Below are 22598 nucleotides of genomic sequence, written 5' to 3'. Positions count from 1 at the left end.
TTCCCTACTGTAGCACTTTCCTGGTGAAAACTTTTTTTTTATCACTGTCATTGGATTTTTTTATTTGATTTACCTTCAAAGATTGGTGTGTTTTTCTTCTTTGGTTGTCTGATTGGCTTGTATTTGGATTTCTTATTGAATTTCAAATGTTGGTTGGTATTCTATGAATAGAAAAAAAAATGTTTTTGTTTGTTTTTGGATTAAAATGTTTCATAAATATTTGAAAATGTCTGCATTGCTGTTCATCAGTTTAATGTTTACTAACAAAATGAGTTTGTAACAAACCAGCACTTTCCTTAATGCAGCACTTACCTAGAGTTAGATTAGTCATTAATACCCTTACACTATCCAGCACTTTCCCTAATGCAGCACTTACCTGGAGTTACATTAGTTATTAATGCCCTTACACTATCCAGCACTTTCCCTAATGCAGCACTTACCTGGAGTTACATTAGTTATTAATGCCCTTACACTATCCAGCACTTTCCCTAATGCAGCACTTACCTGGAGTTAGATTAGTCATTAATACCCTTACACTATCCAGCACTTTCCCTAATGCAGCACTTACCTGGTGTTAGAATAGTAAATAATACACCTACACTATCCAGCACTTTCCCTAATGCAGTACTTACTTGGAGTTTCATTAGTTATTAATATTTTTACACTTTCCTGCACTTTCCCTACTGTAGCACTTTCCTGGTGAAAAAAAAATATTTGATCACTGTCATAGGATTTTTAATTTGATTTACCTTCGAAGATTGATGTGTTTTACTTCTTTGGTTGTCTGATTGGCTTGGTTTTGGATTTATTATTGATTTTCAAATGTTGGTTGGTATTCTATGAATAGAAAAAAATATGTTTTTGTATGTTTTTGGATTAAAATGGTTCATAAAGATTTGAAAATATCTGCATTGCTGTTCATCAGGTTAATGTTTTCATACAAAATGAGTTTGTAACAATCCAGCACTTTCCCTAATGCAGCACTTTTCTGGAGTTAGATTAGTAATTGATACCCCTACACTATCCAGCACTTTCCCTAATGCAGCACTTTGTCAGGACTCCAAGAGCGCTGATAGGCTTGATAGCGCAAGGAAAATTCAAGAATAAGGAAACTCATGCTACTAGAATGAGTTGGTCAGAACTAATTCGAAGATGGCGCCTGAATAGGTCGCCAGACTCGGGTTGTTGTTGACGCTCTAGTCCTCGCTGCGCGTGCTACAGAATCCTGGTGAGGCGTGCGCTGCCTGGGAACTGCGCACTTCACCGAGGATCTGACCGCGTCAGGAAGTATATCCGTAGTGTCCCGTATATTTATAGTTTAAATTCTAAATCAAAGTATTCTGAGCCCAAGTTTCCCAAGCAAGGTAACGCTGAGTGTCAGAGAGCCTTTCCGGCAGTCCGGAGTCTGTGGAGAGAAGCGTCTCCGAGTTCGTGTGGAGATTAGTGTCTCCGAGTTCGTGTGGAGATTAGTGTCTCCGAGTTCGTGAGGAGAAAACGTCTCTGAGGTCGTGAGGAATTTCAAGTCCCGTGTAAAGCAGAGCGGCTCATGAAGAAACCGAGATAAGTGACGAAAGTCAAAATATAGTTAAGAGAAAAGTCAATACAGAAATGTTAGAATGAAATTACAGTAATTACGAAGTTATCGTTAGTATTCAGTCAGGAGGAAACGCAAGCAGAATTCAGTCATATAGAAATAAAGAAGAAGCACAGTAAATGTATTGAGAAAAGTACAACAGCTTGTGGTGAATATTAGAAGAGAACAGAAAGACGATACTTACCATTGTCAGGAAGCCATCAAGCAGAGCCTGAAAAGAGAATGAAAGAATTACAAGGATAATTACTAATAGGAGAAAGTCAAAATAAAACACAGTAAGTGAATATTAGTTAAACCAAAATAATTAGGGAATTAATAAGAGAGTAAGGTTCAATAAAGAATTTAAATATATTTCCAGGTGCGCCCAACAAGAGTCCTGCAAGAATAAGGCAGTGAGCAAGGAACATAAGAGAAGGAATAAACAAGAAAATGTAAAAGTAAGTGTGATACTATAGGGAGGAGCTCAAGGCAGGTAGCAGGACGGATAGTGTTTTAAAAGAAAGGTGTTCTTTTCTAACTTTTCAGAAAGAAGTCTCTCATCTAGAAAAGACAGCACACTTAAAAAGCGCACCACATAGAAATAGAAGAGAAGCCAAATCCTGGAAGTCCTAGGGTAAGATCCCAAGAGATAAGAAATAAAAGATAGGTAGGAAAGAGTAGTGTAGTTGTTGATTCATGTTGGTATAACTCTTGCCCACAGGTTTTTCTTCGACTAAATAGAAGTCTGCAGGACGGACTACCGAAGAAACTCACCAGGACAGCCTCTTCTCTCTCTCTCTTTTGTTATTTTATCCAACTTCCCCCTTCCCCCATAATAGCCTCTCTGGAGACTTGTAACATCAAGCTCCAGGTTGCTGTTGGGGTGGATTTGGGAGTTAGCATCTCTGTTCCTGTGTAGTAAGAATCTGCTAAGGAGTCTGACAGAGTGAAGTGCCCAAGTTGCATTTTACACCTGAACAGAGATGGCAGAAGGAATAGATTTGCAAGGTTTAGGAACCATATTAGACACCATACAAAAGGAGTTGAGTGCAGTCAGAGAGGAGAATCGGGACCTTAGAATAGAGTTAGTTAACTCAAGAAAAGAAACCGCAGAATTGGCACAAAGGGTTAGACAACCTTTTGGTCCTGGGTCAGACACTCAAGGTTCATTATTGGAAGGGGCAAATAGAACAACTACTCAGGTGATTCATTCCCTATCACCCGTCATTCCTTTAGCAGCACCAGAACGCTTTAGTGGGGATCCACAAAAGGCCCAGATATTCATTACCCAATGTTCGTTACATTTCCTGTGCCGTCCTTCCATTTTCCCAGATGCGCAGTCTCAAGTTGCCTTTGTGTTGTCATACTTAAGTGGGGATGCAGCTTCTTGGTCTTTGCCTTTGATTACAAAGAATGACCCTATATTGCGAAATTATGAGAACTTCAAAGAAGAGTTTCTTCGCATATTCGACAGAAGGCGAATATCCCAAGCTGTCGACAATGAATTGCTGGATTTGAAACAAGGGAATCGTGATGTGGTCTCTTATTTGGCTCAATTCAATAAGCTTGTGGTGGAAACAAACTGGCCGGAGAGTAAGAGGGCAGCAGTGTTTTATCGTGGATTAAAAGATGAATTAAAAGATGTGCTAGCAGGAATACCAAAAACAGACCTACGGAAATCTCAGCGCTGGTAGACTTAGTCTTGGAAATCGATTTTCGGCAAGGGGAAAGAAAAGGTGAAAAGAGGAAGGATTTCAGACCTGTAGCAAGATTTGATCGAGTCAGATCGGAAGGAGGACGAAGTTATGAAGGACCACCGGGTGTAGAACCAATGCAGATTGGAACAATACGAGGCCCCCTCTCAAAGGAAGAGAAGGAGAAAAGAACAGCCAGCAACCTCTGTATGTACTGCGGATCTGGAGGCCATTTTGTACGAAACTGTCCGAAGAAACCCAAGGTGAGTTTCAAGCCGAAGGAAAACTAACAGCACCACCTGTTGGAGGAGTTGGACAGGTGGATGCGGTTTTGGACCAGACTCCAGAAGAACATAGAGTAGCTAATACCCTGCAATCCGCGGCTCCGCATTTGATTTTATCCATGGAAATCAGATTTCGGCATGTAACAATGAAGGAAGTCTCAGTAATGATAGACTCGGGAGCCACCGGGAATTTTTGCGATCTGAAATTTGCGAGCAGAGTAGGAATCAAGGCCATCAAGAAATTAAGAAGCGAGCCCGTCAGAGCAGTGGATGGCACAAATTTATCTTCGGGTCCGATAGTCAGTCACACGGAGTTAATACATCTGATCTCAAATGACGGACATGAAGAGAAAATTCAGTTTAACTTAATTGATGCCCCCCAATTCCAATTGATTCTTGGACTTCCTTGGCTCACCGAACATAATCCGAGCATCAACTGGAGTACGAGAACTGTAAATATGGAGTCGAGTTATTGTTTGGAAAATTGTTTTGGAAAACAAGAAACAGAACAAGAGGTAAATACTGCGCACATGTTATGTCAAACCAGAGGGTCCATCTGTGCGATCCATGTACAAGAAATACCTAAGGAATACTGAGATTTTGGAGATGTCTTCAACGAAGTGGAGGCTGAACAACTACCACCACACAGACCTTACGATTGTAAAATTGAGTTGGAACCGGGTTCGAATTTGCCTTGCTGTCGGCTATATGCCCTTACAGAAAAAGAACATCATCATCTAAGGGAATATTTGGACAAATACTTAGCAAATGGTTTCATCCGCCCCTCGCAGTCCCCAGTCTCCTCGCCTCTATTTTTCGTGCCGAAGAAGGAAGGAGATTTGAGAACTTGCATCGACTACAGAGCGATTAATAAAATCACAAAGAAAAACCGTTACCCATTGCCACTGATATCAGTTTTGCTAGACCAAGTAAAAGGAGCAAAAATCTGCACCAAATTGGATTTGAGAGGAGCATACCATCTAGTGAGAATGAAGGAGGGTGATGAATGGAAGACTGCCTTCAGGACGAGATTCGGCCTATTCGAATATCAAGTTATGCCCTATGGGTTATGCAACGCACCCGCAGCCTTTCAGCATTTCATAAACGATGTACTAAAGGAATTCATCGATCAGTGTGCCATCGTGTACATTGATGACATCCTTATATACTCTGTGGAAGAAGAAAACCATCAGGAGCAGGTTAGAGGGGTTTTGCAAAAGTTAAGAGAAAACAAACTGTTTGTAAAGCTAGACAAATGCGCTTTCAGTGTGTCCCAGGTCGAATTTTTGGGTTTTGTAATTTCCCCCACTGGAATACTAATGGACCAAAAGAAAATCGAAGCTGTGATAAATTGGAAGTCTCCAGAGAGCGTCAAGGAGGTACAAAGTTTTATAGGTTTTGCCAATTTCTATCGGAGATTCAATAACGAGTTTTCACATAAGATTCTGCCTCTCACCCGACTGTTGAGGAAAGGAATTAAATTTGAATGGACAACTAATGCAGAAGAAGCCTTCCAATCCCTGAAAGAAAGTTTCACTTCAGCGCCAATTCTACAACACGCAGACCCGACCGAACCTTTTTACGTGGAGACTGATGCCTCTGATCAAGCAGTGGGAGGAGTTTTATCTCAACGAAGTAAAACAACTGGGCAGTTACATCCAGTGGCATATAGATCTAGAAAGTTAAACTCGGCAGAAGTTAATTATACAATTACAGAGAAAGAGTTATTGGCCATAAAAGACGCATTCAAGGATTGGAGGCATCACCTAATGGGAGCACAGCATCAAGTCACAGTATACACTGACCATAGAAATTTGAAATTTTTTAAAACAGCTAGAACTTTGACCCCAAGACAATTGCGATGGTCACTATATTTTGCTGATTATGACTTCGTCATCACCTACCGACCCGGGGCCCAGAACGGAAAAGCAGACGCCTTGTCCAGAATTGACACTGAGAATCAAAAGACGCCAATAAGAGACCAGTCAATTATTCCAAGCGAAAGAATCATTGGAGCAATCACCTCAGTGGATTTGGAACAGAGCATCTCGGAAGTAATGAATGAAGAGGCAATGAAAAATTGGGCGAAAAAGGAAGAAGGAGAGATTCGCAACCAATTGCCCTACTACCAAGGAGCCCTGTATATTCCCACCAAAGAATTACAGCGACAGGTTATGAAGGAATGTCACGATGCGAAATTGGCTAGGCGTAAAGGTGAGGCAAAGACTAAGGAACTGATCCAGCGACACTATTGGTGGCCAGAAATGTCTAAAAATATTGAGCAGTACGTTAACACTTGCGATATTTGCGCTCAGGGAAAATCTGAAAGACAGGCCCCTAAAGGGTTGCTTATGCCCTTGCCCACTCCACCTTATCCCTGGCATACTGTCACACTAGACCTCATTACAGATTTACCCCTTAGTCAGGGTTATAATACCATATTAGTAGTGGTAGATTCTTTTTCTAAAATGGCTCACTTTACAGCTCTGAAGGGAGTACCGACAGCCAAACAGTTGGCGGCTCATTTCAGCGCTCAAATAGTGAAGATCCACGGAATCCCAAAGCTAGTGATAACTGACAGGGGCCCACAGTTCATTTCCCATTTTTGGAAGTCATTCATGGAGGGCTTGGGTACTGAAGTTCGGTTTTCCACCACTTATCATCCAGAGACTGACGGTCAAACCGAGAGGGTCAATCAAGAACTAGAGCAGTACTTGAGATTGTTTCTTTTGAAACAAGAAGGTAACTGGTCTGACTACCTCTGGGCTGCAGAGTTTGCCCATAATAATGCAAAAAATGTTTCCACGGGTTTTTCCCCTTTCTTCATGAATTATGGGAGGCATCCAAATTCAACCCTCAGACAAGTTGAAATCTCAGTCCCAGCAGTAGAGGAGGTAGTAACACAATTAGAACGAGTGCATAAGAGCGCAATCGAGAATCTACAAAAGGCTAAGGAATAATATAAGGTTTATGCAGACAGGAAGAGACGCGTAGGGCCTCTGTTGGAAATAGGAGACAAAGTTTGGTTAAGCACCAAGAATCTGAGGCTAAAAGGGAATCGAAAGTTTCAACCGAGGTTTATTGGTCCATATCTGGTTGAAGAAAAAGTAAATCCAGTGACTTATCGAATCCAATTACCCTCCAAGTTGAAGATTCATCCAGTTTTCCACATATCCTTGTTAAAAAAGGCCCCAGAGAACTTGCGAAAAGACATACCACCGAGACCTCTGCAATTAGAGACTGGTACTGAGTTTGAAGTCAAAGAAATCCTCGACTCAAAAAGATTAAGAAGGAAGTTACATTACCTGGTAGACTGGAAAGGTTATGGGCCTGAGGAAAGATCTTGGGAACGAGATGAAGATGTTCACGCTCCAAGATTGGTTAAGGCTTTTCATCGACGGTTCCCGACCAAACCTCGGAGGGGAGAGCCTACCTTGTTGGAGGGTACTGTCAGGACTCCAAGAGCGCTGATAGGCTTGATAGCGCAAGGAAAATTCAAGAATAAGGAAACTCATGCTACTAGAATGAGTTGGTCAGAACTAATTCGAAGATGGCGCCTGAATAGGTCGCCAGACTCGGGTTGTTGTTGACGCTCTAGTCCTCGCTGCGCGCGCTACAGAATCCTGGTGAGGCGTGCGCTGCCTGGGAACTGCGCACTTCACCGAGGATCTGACCGCGTCAGGAAGTATATCCGTAGTGTCCCGTATATTTATAGTTTAAATTCTAAATCAAAGTATTCTGAGCCCAAGTTTCCCAAGCAAGGTAACGCTGAGTGTCAGAGAGCCTTACCGGCAGTCCGGAGTCTGTGGAGAGAAGCGTCTCCGAGTTCGTGTGGAGATTAGTGTCTCCGAGTTCGTGTGGAGATTGGTGTCTCCGAGTTCGTGAGGAGAAAACGTCTCTGAGGTCGTGAGGAATTTCAAGTCCCGTGTAAAGCAGAGCGGCTCATGAAGAAACCGAGATAAGTGACGAAAGTCAAAATATAGTTAAGAGAAAAGTCAATACAGAAATGTTAGAATGAAATTACAGTAATTACGAAGTTATCGTTAGTATTCAGTCAGGAGGAAACGCAAGCAGAATTCAGTCATATAGAAATAAAGAAGAAGCACAGTAAATGTATTGAGAAAAGTACAACAGCTTGTGGTGAATATTAGAAGAGAACAGAAAGACGATACTTACCATTGTCAGGAAGCCATCAAGCAGAGCCTGAAAAGAGAATGAAAGAATTACAAGGATAATTACTAATAGGAGAAAGTCAAAATAAAACACAGTAAGTGAATATTAGTTAAACCAAAATAATTAGGGAATTAATAAGAGAGTAAGGTTCAATAAAGAATTTAAATATATTTCCAGGTGCGCCCAACAAGAGTCCTGCAAGAATAAGGCAGTGAGCAAGGAACATAAGAGAAGGAATAAACAAGAAAATGGAAAAGTAAGTGTGATACTATAGGGAGGAGCTCAAGGCAGGTAGCAGGACAGATAGTGTTTTAAAAGAAAGGTGTTCTTTTCTAACTTTTCAGAAAGAAGTCTCTCATCTAGAAAAGACAGCACACTTAAAAAGTGCACCACATAGAAATAGAAGAGAAGCCAAATCCTGGAAGTCATAGGGTAAGATCCCAAGAGATAAGAAATAAAAGATAGGTAGGAAAGAGTAGTGTAGTTGTTGATTCATGTTGGTATAACTCTTGCCCACAGGTTTTTCTTCGACTAAATAGAAGTCTGCAGGACGGACTACCGAAGAAACTCACCAGGACAGCCTCTTCTCTCTCTCTCTTTTGTTATTTTATCCAACTTCCCCCTTCCCCCATAATAGCCTCTCTGGAGACTTGTAACATCAAGCTCCAGGTTGCTGTTGGGGTGGATTTGGGAGTTAGCATCTCTGTTCCTGTGTAGTAAGAATCTGCTAAGGAGTCTGACACTTACTTGGAGTTAGATTAGTCATTTATACCCCTACACTATCCAGCACTTTCCCTAATGCAGCACTTACTTGGAGTTAAATTAGTCATTTATACCCCTACACTATCCAGCACTTTCCCTAATGTAGCACTAACTTGGAGTTAGAATAGTCACTTAGACCCCTACACTATCCAACACTTTCCCTAATGCAGCACTTACCTGGAGTTAGAATAGTTATTTAGACCCCTACACTATCCAGCACTTTCCCTAATACAGCACTTATCTGGAGTTAGATTAGTTATTAATACCTTTACACAATCCAGCACTTTCCCTAATGCTGCATTTACCTAGAGTTAAAATTGTCATTTATACCTCTAGACTATCCAGCACTTTCCCTAATGTAGCACTTACCTGGAGTATGTTATTGACTCAGTACGATTCTCTGGTGTTTTGATGGCTTTCTTTGTTGTCAACTCTGTTGATAAATATGATTTAAAATTTAAGTATTGTAACATTTTTTTAAGGTTTAAAAAATAATAATTTTTAAAAAAATTATATATTTACCGGTTAATAAATGTTGAAGAGGAATGTTGTTATTAAAACCTAATTCTTTCTTTGGTGATGTTATTGTATCAACAGAGTTTGTAGGATTTGTGCTATTTAAAAAAATAATTACAGAGTGTTATCAAAAATTATTTAAAAATATTGTATACATTTCAATTCAAACTAAATGTTTAATTTAATACATAATTTTCGAATATAAATGCTTTTGGCTTTGGTTTTAATATATGTAAGTTACTTGTTACAAACGATAAATTTTTAATTTTAACGTTTAAAACACTATTAAGTGATTATTTGAGTTAATCATTATTCAAACTTACTTGTATTGATGCGAAAAGTGGTCGAAAAAACGCTATTGCTTTAATCTAGTAGAAGGGTCAGAGGGTCAGCTTTTGACGTCTGTTATCTCTGGGAGTTGTCAAACAACTGATTATAAAATGGTGTCTCGCTTGTATTTATAAGTTTTTTACAAGTATATCATTTATTGATGTGAATTATCTTGTTAGTAATCTATTTAAAATATCTGATTAATAATGTGGAAACTAATAATTTAATTTAACCAGAGAAAAAATATAGTTTAGTGATATTTCATGAAATTTGTTTTGTTTTGGCATCCATTTTGTATGTCTTGTTGTGGTTTGATTTCATGAAAAGAGTTGAAGGACTAATAAAGTTACAGGTTAGTTTAAAATGGACTAATAAAGTTACAGATTAATTTAAAATGGTTTTTAATGGTAGCTGTGTGTTTTTATAATGTTAGTTTCATCGTTAAATGTATTGTTTAACATGTTAAATATATTTTTATTTAATCGTTGTTTTGATAAAATATGTACATTTTTCACTATTAATAGTATTTATTTTGATACTCGAGTAGTAAGTTTAATAATGGAGTATAAATTTTTAGAATTCGGTAGTATTTAGTTTTCTCGTGAAAAACTATTGGTTAGAGAAATATCATTAAATTGGAATCGTTTTGGCATCCATTTTGAATGTTTGGTTGTTTGATTTCATGGAAAGAGTAGTAGGACAAAATAAAAATCAGTATAGTTAAAAAACGTTTCAAGTGGTAGCTATGTGTTTTTATAATTTTACTTTTATCGTTAAATCTATTGTTATGCTTGTTAAATAATTTTTTATTTAATCGTCGACTTTGTAAAATAAATTAATTTTGTTTTAATAGTAGTATTAATTTTAATACTCGAGTATACATTTTAATACTCGAGTATTTATTTTTAGAAATTGGTATTATTTCTTAATATAATGTTTAGTTTTTCCCCACATTTTAATACACTTCCCCACCCAAAACCCCTATTTTCCCTGGATCCCGTCCCAGGATTTATTTGACAAATTAAAAAAAATATATATATTTGCGTTGTAATGGTATGCGTTTTTAAAGATATCGTTGTAATGGTAGTTTTCAAATAAATACATGGTATTGCGTTGTAATAGTATTTGCGTTGCTAAAAATGCGTTGTAAAAGTATGCGTGGTAAAAGTATGCGTTGTAACGTCATACATCCGTATTTTTCTGCTCCATAAACAAAGCATACAGATGAAGAACAGCTGGCATCTCAGAACTCAGATACATTTAACACCGGCATGATTTACGCCATATAACTTGGCCATTACAGTACCCACAGTACTCACCACCAAAGACCACCATGCACAATATGTACCCCTTCTCCAACCAAACTCACTGGACAATAGGCATAGCTACCAAAAAAAGATGAATAAGGAACTGATACATTCTTCCAGCCTCTGTCCTCACAAAATACACAAGGAACTGCTAAATCCCTCCCGTCTCAGACATCAATATTATAACTACACAAATCAATGAATTAGGAACAGCGTACTCAAAGGGAAGCCTTAATAGACCACAATACCACAATAATGGAATAAGGCTCCCATATGTGTGAAACCTCAGGCCAAAGTCACTGACTTCTGAAAATCAAAGAATGTGTGCTATACAAACACGACACTGGCATGTCATGTTTTTTACTAGGAGACACCACCTTCTTGTGTTAGTGAGCTTCACACAGAAGCTAACTGTATGTAAAAGAGGTCCCTGGGGAAAAAATCTGTGCATGGTGTCACTTTTCAGAACAATGTATGTGAGGCTTGAGAATACACACCGAAACATAGAATACGTTCAACATATTACATTATCCAGAGGTAGGATGCAATTAACCTGTTCTGAGTACGGTATCTTGAGCCAGTTCACCTGCCTTCAACTGATAGATGTGGGACATTCCCATGACATTTCTATTGGAGGCTGCTTAAAATTATTGTTCCCACCCTCGGAATGCTGACAGCATCAGGCCTAATAAAATATAGCACTGTATAGCAATGGTGAGGACGACGTCAATTCGTCTGAGAGCCAGAGTGGAGGATAACATGAGACATCTTCTCTCCCTTTCTCTCCAGTGTTGGCTGACTTCCTGGACATGGTCAAGTGTGTTTGTTTTCTCAATGTGAAACTACTTTTCGTTTCACAAACAGCAAACAAGGCTATTTTGGAAACATGATTTAGGAAAAGAACACTGTGTGTGGCATATGATGGGTGCTTTCTGCAGCAATGTGTCTGTTGGAGGTAAACCATCGGGTGAGAGAACAAGCCAAAATGATGAAAACAGTGTATTGTATTATAATTTGATTTATATAGCACTTACTACCTCTATCGGGGCATCAAAACGCTTTACGGCGAGTAGCAAGCTACTCCCGAACCAAAGGTTAGTGGTTAGTTCAGTGTTTATTGTTGGTTATTGAGGTTAGTTATATGCTCTCAAGATAACTTTCATCCATTTAGTCCAGTTACTTTGTGATCTATTAATGCACAGGTATGTGTGATTATTAGTAGGGGGTCTGTGGTTTCTGGTGAATGGATAGTGGGATAGATAGACTGGCAGGGATTAGCTAATGTTAGATATAGCGATAGGGTTTTAAAGAGGAGTGGCTGTGATCTATGAAATGAGGTATCAGCCAATTGCAGAATTACAATAAGAATGATTGGGGCACCCATGCATGAGTCTGAGAGGAGGCTATACTCAGAAAAGAAAGCATGCAGAGGGTGGAAGGTAAGCAGAGGGTCATTGTAAAGAAAGGAGAGGAGTCAAGCAAGAATAAATGAAGGTCAATTTGTCATGCATGGTTTAGGCGTATAGTGGGAGAAGGCTTTCTGAGTTAGCAAGTAGTTGGTGAATGTAAGCTGCAGAAAGAAACAACATTATACATAGTGCTCCATATCCGCGAATGACAGCTTAAATGTCATTCCAGGTCTATACATTATTTAAACATTGAGAGCCCTAGCTGCTTTGTGCAAAGCCTAGGACAACCCTCTTAAGCATAGTCTGGAGAATGCAGACTATGCTTAAGGCTCTGTACGCTGCACAAGGACCCCTTCCATGGTAATCATGTGTTTTACAAAACCGGAATACGTTCCAAATATGCTTGCTTAGTGAACATAAATGCTACGAACAGAGTTCTGAGTGTAAATAGTTGGTTAAGTGGCAGAGTGAAAAAACAAACTAACTTCCTAATTTTCTGTACCTGCAAACACAAAAGGCTGTGGTTAAGCCTCCATCACAGACTCTTCGAAAACAACGGGCAATGCAAAAATAAGTACAGATGGTGGTGTAGCTGTCCTCCCTCTTTTAATGTCCTTTCCTTTTTTGTTTCATGTATTTTAATGTGCAAAAACCGGAGAGAAAAATAAAGTTCCAGGGAGCAAAATTAATGATCCTGTCTTGTCACTGAAATATTGTTCTCTATTTTTACAGTTTAAGCTGAAGAACAGTGATGGGCGATCTGGGGTAGAGGCAACCATGGCACAGGAGACTGGTACCGGCAGCTGGACTTGGAGGGAGACAGGTTCGTACTTCAAACTGAAGGATTTGACAAAGGGCATTTTCACAATGCTTTAAGGGCATGTCCCTGGGAGCAGGGGGCCTAGGGTGCTAGAGCCAGAATAAAGCAGCAGACAGAAGCAGTTCTTGGTGGGAGTCAGGAAAAACAGGTTGGCAGGTTCTGCAGGTCAACAGGCAACTTGGCACATTCATTTCAAGAGGCATTTAAAAAAGGAATGTGTCCAGACTTTTCCACACCAAAACAGATGGCTAAAGATCCTGAAAAGGTGCTGGCAACCATTTCATTCATAGTGCCAAGTGTTGCCATCTTGCATCAATATGAGGCAGCAAATCTTTCTTAACAATATGCTTCAAATTCAGTCTAAAGTCCAGAGTCGTTTTCTAGCCCAGGCTATTCTTGGACATTAACAAGTGACTGTTTCTCAACAAGCCTGAATATATCCCCGAGCTGAATACCCAAGAACTTACTGTATGCCAGGCCCATAGCTGCAAGACAGAGACCTCGTGGGAGTAAGGCACCAAAAACTGCCTGCTTTATGTGTAGCAGTGTTTCAAGATTATTATAAACAGAATGCACAGCAGGGAGGTACTTAAAAAACACATTTGTTTTAAGGTGAGACAATGGAAAAGAAAAGAAAGTAGAATTATGGAGTTTATTTCATTTGTGGTAGTGCAGGTTTTAGTAACAGAACACGACAGAAAAATGCTAATGTGATCATTGTTGCCATGTATGCTGCTATTCTGTGCACGTACAAAAAAAAAGTTAATTGACACAATATATAGTGCTATTCCTTGCACATTAAAAAAGAGAATGAGCATTGTGCTATAGAGTACTATAGTGATAGTGGAACTAGACCATAAATAAGCCAGATAATTGCCCACATGCATCAAACAGAATTGCATTCGCAAACGGTGCGAATCGCAAAATTCGGACGTTTGTGAATGCAATTTTCTTTTTTGAGATGCATCATGTTGAAATCAGTTTTTCGCTAAATTAGAAATCGCAATTGGTTTTGCGATTCCTTAAAAATCCGCAAATTTAAGGAATCCTATTATTTTCTCAAAAAAGTCAATGCATCAAAAATCGCAAATTGCGATTCTCTAAGAAATCGCAATTAAGAATTCTTATATTTAGAAGTACTGAAAGCAGGTGGAATATTTTTTTTTTAAGAAAACGTGAAACTAATTGGGAGAGTATTTAAGGGGTTCCACAGTTGATCTAGAACTCTTTGAGGATGGCAGCAGTCATTGTCCTTGCACGTAGGTGGAGGTTGAGAGCAGCAGGAAGGAGGAGAAGGATGCTCCAAGAAAGAATATTCAGAATGCGCATCACTTTGTTTGGTCAGACAAAGGCTGAAATCTATGATAAGCATAGGCTTAATGCTGACTCCATTTTAGACCTCATAGCTGAATTAGACCCCATTTTGCATAGACAAACACGTAGGACCCTAGCCATACCCACCCATGTGCAGGTGTTATGTTCTCTTCACCTTCTAGCCTCGGGGTCCTTCCAGGGAGTCCTAGCTGTTGCTGGGGGGGGCTCACAGAGTGCACTATCTAGATTTTTTAATGATTTTCTCAATGCAATGCTGCAAAGGATAAGGCATCACTTTTTTTTTCCAAACACACAGCAGGAATTGCTAGAAACAAAGTTAGACTTCTACAACATGGCTAATTTCCCACATGTAATAGGCTGTGTAGATGGCACACATGTTCCCATATGTCCCCCATCTGTGAATGAGTACATTTTTCGCAATAGAAAAAGTTACCATTCTTTAAATATTCAAGTAATTTGTAATTCTAAAACAATCATCACAGATTTAGTTGCAAGTTACCCTGGGAGTGCCCATGACTCCTACATTTTGAAACATAGTGCCATCCATGCTCGACTGCTGTCTGGAGAATTTGGAGATGGTTATTTGCTTGGGAAATACAGTCAATTTTGCATGTATATCATTTTGTACCATGCAGTGGCATGATATGTAACCTTTATGTCTACCATTTCCCCACCCCATAGGTGATAGTCACATGCTGTGAGGTCATATATACTCACACCATATCTTACTCCAGCAACCCGCAAAGAACAGCACTACAACCATGCCCATATATCCACCCGCAATGTGATAGAGAGGACCTTTGGTGTCATGTAGTCTAGGTTTCGGATACTGCATAAGACTGGCGGAGCATTGCAATATCGTCCAGAGGTGTGCTGTAAAATAGTTGCAACATGTGCCATGCTGCACAACATAGCCACTAGGAGAGGCTTAGAACTTGATTTTGAGGATATACTACCAAACAATGACAACCAGCCACAACAACCCCATGCAAGACTTCATGGACCAGATGCAGCAGAAGGAAGGAGAAGAAGGGTAGAAATTACTGAACATTACTTTTAAAATAGGTAAGAGGCATGTCAGTTGAGTTCAACCGTAACTTAAATTTATTTTCAATCTTAACATGAAGTATGAAGCAACTCAGGACACATTCATGCATGTAAATTTAAAAGCAAATATATATTTTTTGACTTTCTCCAGTCACTGCACAGTATTTTAATGTTGGCAATCCTTCAGAAGGCAGTCATTTATTTTGAAGTAACTTCATTTTCTTCCTCGGACTCCTAAAGCTCTGGTTTTGAAATTACCCACACCCATAGATGAGCTTGATTTTTGTTCAAGATGTCTTGAGCTGCGGCGTTAACCTACTTGAATAGGTTTTGCATGACTACTGGTTTTTGCACACTCATCACTATTGCCCCTGATGGAGCGAGATGCAGAATGAAATTTCGTTCAAACTCGCGAAGTTAAACTTCCATAAAACTGTAACCTTATTAATAGGCATGAGATGAAAAGTACTAATCAACTTAGTTTTAAAATGCATTTACACAACACAAGGGACTAACTAATGTGCTCTATGTTGCATTTGCAAGTGCGTTGAAAATAATAAACTAACCTTGTCTGTTGTCTTTGTCAGTATTAAATGCGGCAGTATAACTAATAGCATGTGCTTATTTATGTGCTTATGTTATGTCTTTTCTGTGGCAAAAGCTTGTGGAGGATCCTTGCGGCCTATATGAAGAAGGTAGATATAAAATGCAGCTTTATGTGCACAGCTAGGTAACATAAATTAAAGGGTTAATAATTAGCAAAGGGGGTGGGCAACAGAATGGGTCTCAATTCTCTAATTAATTAATGTTTTGTGTTTGTTTGAATAATAGTTTCCGAGAGAGAGGCCTAAGGCCTGTGAAAGCGTTTAGAATCCTGTCCAGAGAAGAGCCTTGCACAGAAGTGGAAACTTTTACCACATTGACAGTTTTGTCAGAAAAATACAGTTAAATAAGTTGTGCTAAACGTGCTCTTGGAGAGACAGATTCAAGGACAGGAAGCGGCAAGATTGCCAAGCCAAGGAAGTCACGAACTGTAACTCGAGTGAAATGTTTCATTTTCGAGGAAGCTAAAAGTCACGAAAGTAAAGCACAATAGAGCTTAAGAAAAGCTCGATCTAGTTTTGAAAAACGGTGATGACACGTTATGGACTGACATCAGACAGCCAATGAAAGCTCTGGATGGCAAAGAAAAGTGTACAATTTTGTGGAGATTAGCTAGTTAGAAAGGTATAAAACCTGGCCCCATGGGCAGGAGGGCGCTTCTCGCTTTCCGATTCCTGAAGGGCGTGACGTGCTGTCGGACTCTTTGGCGCACGTAAGGACAGCAGTCTTTAATGATTATTCTTTTTAGGTGGAGCGAGTTTTAGACAGGGAAAATAGAATTTAGGGAATGGAAACTGTTATTTGCTTTAATTCATGCTAACTGATTTACCTTTGAAATGTCGGTCTAATGAGACACTTCCTTAATAAAATGCTACTTTCATTTTGCTAATAAAATAAAGATTCTTAATCGAAAATGCTCTTTCTTTGAATAATAAAGATTATAAAATAGACTTTGAAATGACAAGCTGGTCTTGTTTATTCATGGTCTAGTTACCATCAGTTGATCCATTTGCCTTAATGACTTAAATAAATGTCATATGATTAAAACCATGGTAAGAAATGATATACTGCAGTTGTATATAAATATGTAAATAGTTTGTGAATTGTCCTGATTAATTAGTTCACATTATTCAGTCGCTCAAAAATTGTCTCGTTGGTTTATGGGCCTTGGTAAGTGATTCATGATTAATGGTGAGTATTGTGGAGATAGGTAGCGTTGGTGAGACAGTTTTTCATTAGGAGCGCTGGATCAATTCCTTGGTAGCAGAGTTATGGTTACTATGGTAACGGACATGCTACATGGTAAATACATAGGATTGTTGACTAAAACATGTTAAGTTTGTCCTGTTGTTATATGTAGTCGAAAGGTTTTTTCCAGCAGTGTGAAAATTCCTGGTATGCCGGCAGAGTAAAAGTGCAGTGTAACAGGTGAAGTTGCACAGTGCATTTGTTATGTTTCAAAATAGTGGTATTGTCATATATCACTAGTGTTGTGGACGTACAGCACAAGTTTAGGGATTTAGGTTTGTAAGGTAAAATGTATAGTGAGGGTTGTCTATGAAATCGTAGCTTTCGAGTATAGGGACATCTGTCCTGTTTTAAAACTCACTGTGAAAAGAGTAGTAGAATTTATCCAAGCTTGAGTGAAGGGTAAGGAAGTGTCGTCTATCTTGCTGGCGAGTGAGGATTTCTGTGGTGGGTTAAAGTCCTACTGAGATTCATGTATGCATGGTTAGGGATTTTTCCGTCTGAATGTGCGTAAATGATTTTGTAATATACGATCAAGTGAAACTTTGAATCGTCACTATATGTGCATTCAGAGAGAATCGAGTTCGTTATTACTTGTTAGAAGGGTAGAGTAGTCTTACTTTATCAACGAATTTAAATATTCTGTGAGAATAGCGTCATCTATTTCACGTAAAAGAATACTTGAATGACTGAAAAGCTATCACTTTATTTAGCGAAACAGACAAATGGTTTATTTTATGTAAGTTACTAACTGAATTCCATTGAAAAGATTTGTAGAAAATGGCGCTGTGAAAATATTTTGTAAAGGAGGTGTCACTGTCAGAGCGGAGCGAGGACAGAGAAGCTGCAGCGGCAGTGTACGTCACTAGTGTTGCGCTGTGATTGGCTAGCATACGTCACAGAATTCGCACACTGATTGGCTCATGTGACTAGGCAGGCTTGCAGCTGATTGGCTTATCCTGAAAAGTAGTAATATTATTGGTTGAGCAGAATACTGACGTAGCCTAACCTGGTTGGCTTGTTAGTGAGTTTCGCGCATGGATTGGTTGGTTTTGCGGAACAACAAGGAAGTAAGTACGATCTATTTCGAAGCAAGCGAAATTGTTTAAAAACATGGATTATTATTACATGAAAGAGAAAAAGAAGCTTTCATGGTTTCAGAAGCTGAAAAATGAATTGAAACCTGACAAGAAAATTAAAACGCGAGGTGGAAGATTACTTCATAAGTACAAAACACCTGCAGCTTATATGTTAGGTGAATATGGTTATCATACTTGCCTTTGGATGGAGAATTCGATGGAATATACCAAAAATGATGGTGTATTAGCATGCCCGGAAGATGGGTCATTTAACATTAAAGTTTTGAAAAACTTAAGAGAAAAAATGATGGCTCTTATACCGAAGCCTAGACCTACACAATTTGAGGCTTTAGCTGAATGGGAGGATGAGATGTTTGAATTGGAACGAGAAAGTAGAGGTGTGATAAAAGGTACAAGATTAGACATTAACAGGGAAACTCATGAGGATAGAATGCGTCGATGGAGACGTGCAGACATGTGTGATGGTCTGTATCCAGCGAGATTTGGTGAGGCAACTGGTCAAAATAATGCCCAAAAGAAAAATAATAATGATGAAGATAATGATTTAGAAGATGCGGTTTTAGAAGAGATTTATATTACAAAACCGAAACCGCCACCTTACCAACCAGTTTGTTCATGGTCTTCCCTGAGAATTCCTCCAGGAACTTCTCCAAGTGCTCCTCCTAGAGAAATTATTGATGAGACACCACCCAGATTAAATCAGAATATTGTAAGATCTCCTGAAAGGGTAGAATCAAGAAATACTTCTAGTATATCAGGAGAAAATAGAAATTATGCTGAAACCCCAGTCAAGAGAAATGAAACCCCAAGAAATGTAATGAGAACAGACAGATGTGAGGATTTACCAAATACCTCAGAATATTTCCGATCAAAAGATGAATTAATAAAGCAGTTAACTAAAAACATGGAAGCAGTAACGGTACTAGTAACTATTGGACCTGTTCTTCCAGTATTTGATCAAAGAGAAGTTAGACATTCAGCTTTGACTGTTCCATTAAATGCAGACATTCAGAAAGTGGCTGAAAATTTTTATTCCGATTTATCAGAAATTCACCGAGAAAAAGCAATGATGCCCGATTTAACTTTTAATCAAAGTTTGACAAATAAATCTCCAGCTGGTGCAGAATCTGATTCTGGAACCCCAGAAAAGAGCATAAATAAAATTGATTTAATGCAAACCCCACAGACCCCAGAATTTAAATTACTTGATGTTGCAAAATTGAAAGCGGATTTGGAGGAATTGATTATTGGCACAATTGGACCTGACAGTTTAAAGCTATATCAGGATGATGAATTATTGTTTATTTGTAAAAGTATACAATGGAAAACGAAAACCAAGTATGACCAATTAGAGGAAATGGCTGCTGAATTAGAAGTTGATTTGAGTAGACAGAAAAATTTGCAGAAACATTCCAGGGTGGATTTCTCTGAAAAAGACATTGAAAACATGAAAACCACAGGAAGAATAATTCATATAAAAGAATTAATTGTGTTTCTAAAAAGATTAGGTGAATTAAGTAAATGGAGAGTAAAATGGACAAAGAAAAGAGAGGAAGACAGAAGAGAAAGAGGAGAAGTAGCAAATGAGTTTTCAATGAGAGAAATAGCAGGAGGTGGGTATGTTCATGTTTCATGGACAAGACAGGACATTTTATTGTTCACAAATGATTTTCCCCGGCTGAGAGAAAAACCTGTAGAATGGTACCGACAGGTAGACAGATTTGTTAAGGTTTCAAAAGTTCTGTGGATTGATCTTGATGGATTCTTTGACATTGTTGTCCCGTCGGATCTTTGGCTTTGGACAGAATGTAAAATTTCTATAGATTGGCCCAAAGATGAACCTACTCGAGACAGAGTAACTGGTGCTCCTTCAGCAGATGTTATGAATCTGTACGATAAAGTAATTGTGTGGTTGAAAAACAAGATTCCCCGAAAAGAAGTAGATTGGGTTAAAATAGACAGAACAAATCAAGAGCCAAAAGAATCAGTACATTCATTTTATGAAAGATTACTGCTGGTATTTAAACAATACAGTGATTATGAAAAATTGAGTGAGAAGGATATGAGCCACTTCATATAAAGATTTGTTTATGGCTTAAGACCTGAAATTGGTGAAATGATTAGGTCTGGAATAGTTGGCTGGCAATCACTTTCAGTGGATGACATTTGGAGAAAAGCAAAATACTGCAGTGCTGAAATAGATGCTAAACAAAAGAAGCTAAAAGAAAAAGCTATGTGGGCACAGGTAAAAGTGGCTGAACAACAAATTGCAACTTTAGAAAATAAAAATGTTCATCAGAATCAAGGTCAATTTAAAGGTAACTTTAATAAGCCAAAATTGATAGGGAATATTGAAGAGTTAAAGCAGAAACTCCCATGTTTTAATTGCGGCGAAATTGGACACTGGAATCGCGAATGTAAGAATCCGCCCAGAAATTTTAAAAATGCATCATTAAATCCACAGATGCAGAATGAGATAAATCAGCAGCAACAGCTACAGCGACGGGTAGTGATTCAGCAAAGTCAGATTCCACAATCGCCACTTCCAAACTGTGTAAATGTGCAGAGATACAGTACAGAAACAGGATTCTGCGGCGGTGAACAGGTAAACAGACCGCCAAGAGTGAACGTGTCAAATGTTTCTCAACAATATTGGTTGAAAGATAATGGAGGGAGTGATTCTGAGGATTACTTCTGACGGTGCCTGAGAGAGTAGGAAGAGTGTGTGCTTGGAGCCACTCTTGAGGTAGATCAGTCTGGTCCATTTGTAAATGGTAAAGTGAATGATGTAGAAATCACTTTTCTAGTGGACACAGGTGCTACCCACTCTACTGTTAGATCAGTGAAAATAGAAAACCTGCCTCTCTCTGGGGATACAATCCAAGTAGTTGGCGTAGCTAATCAACAAATTAAAACAGATTTAACAGAACCAGTTGAAGTTGAAATTGGCAAATTTAAAGACAAACATAGATTTGTAATTTGTAATTGCAGTCCTGTAAACTTGTTAGGAAGGGACATCCTTTGCAAGATGAACTGTAAAATATATTGCTCACCGAATGGTATTGAGCTTCAAACACAAGAAGAAGATGGGCTTTACAAGTTAACAATGTTAATGGTTGAAGTAGAAGAAAGTAAATTATTTCCTGCATTTGACAAAAATACCCTACCTGAAGAACTAAAAGAGAAAGTTAATGCTAAAATTTGGGATTTAACTGGAGACGAAATGGGTTTGATGAAAAATGTAGACCCAGTAAAAATAACAGTAAAACAAGGAGCAGATTATCCAAACATTCCTCTGTATAAAATGAAAGCAGAAGTTATTGAAGGTGTCATACCTGTAATTGATAAATTCATAAAACAAGGTGTTCTAAAAGAAATTGAAAGCAGTCCATGTAATTCACCGATTATGGGAATTAAAAAGCCAAACGGAACTTTCAGGATTGTTCAAGATCTGAGAAAGGTTAATCAAATAGTTGTTCCATGTTGCCCAGTCGTACCAAACCCAGCGGTAATTCTATATCAGATTCCGCATGATGCAGAATGGTATACAGTTATAGATCTTTGTAACGCATTCTTTACTGTTCCATTGCATCCAGAAAGCCAACAAATGTTTGCGTTCAGGTTCCAAGAGCGTATCTTAGCATGGTGTCGTATCCCTCAAGGGTATACAGAGAGTCCATCTATTTTTAATCAGTTGCTAAAGAAATACTTGGAGAATCTAGATTTACCTGGAAAGTCGACATTAGTGCAGTATATTGATGATCTCCTTGTGGCTGCAAAAACACGAGACATCTGTGTGACAGATACCATTACTCTTTTAAATCATCTGGCAGATGAGGGACATAAAGTGTCTCCTGCAAAATTACAGTTTTGCAAACAAGAAGTAAAATATCTTGGTCACAGAATTGCAAAAGGAATCAGGCAAGTGACAATTGAGAGAATAAAAATGATTCAGGGAATGCAACCTCCAAAAACACAGAGACAGGTCAGAATGTTTCTAGGTATGGTTGGTTATTGTAGTCAATGGATTAGTGGGTTTTCAGTAATGGCAAAGCCATTGCAAAGATTGACAAAAGCAGACATTGGGAATGCCAGACTATGAAAAGGAATTTGAGCTGTATTGCAGTGAAAGGGAAGGATGTGCATTGTCAGTTTTGATTCAAAGACATGGAAGACTGAGAAAGCCAATAGCTTATTTCTCAGCAGTTCTTGATCCTGTTGCAAAAGCATTACCAGACTGCTTAAAAGCAGTAGCTGCAACAAGTGTAAGTTGGGAACAAAGTGAAGGGATAATAATGGGATTTCCTGTAAAAGTATATGTACCCCATTCAGTTGAAATTCTCTTTACCAGAAGCAAAACACAGCATTTGACAAGTAACAGGCTAACGAAATATGAA

The sequence above is a fragment of the Lissotriton helveticus genome, chromosome 1_2 (genome assembly GCF_964261635.1).
Source record: "Lissotriton helveticus chromosome 1_2, aLisHel1.1, whole genome shotgun sequence".
Lineage (NCBI taxonomy): Eukaryota > Metazoa > Chordata > Amphibia > Caudata > Salamandridae > Lissotriton > Lissotriton helveticus.
Note: the sequence above shows the minus strand (reverse complement) of the source record.